Raw genomic sequence first — 255 nt, 5'->3', positions numbered from 1 at the left:
AGGGACATTGTCAGTGGTCGGAGAGCGACCCTGTAATCATGCAGAAAGTTGTATCTTAACTTTTTCTTCGTTTCTTCTGTTCGTATACTCATCCTCAACGCAAATCTATCACTCATAATTTAATGATTTTTTTTTTCACTCACCCTCTCACTCTCTTTAATAGAAGATCAAGCACCTTCAACAGCCCCCTGAAATATTCTTTAATGTGTAAAGAAAAAGAAATTTTGATTATAAGCGCGCGTCTATCTGGGGTTG

This window comes from Penaeus monodon, chromosome 23, assembly GCF_015228065.2.
Source record: "Penaeus monodon isolate SGIC_2016 chromosome 23, NSTDA_Pmon_1, whole genome shotgun sequence".
Taxonomy (NCBI): Eukaryota; Metazoa; Arthropoda; class Malacostraca; order Decapoda; family Penaeidae; genus Penaeus; species Penaeus monodon.
This window is presented reverse-complemented; position numbering follows the sequence as displayed.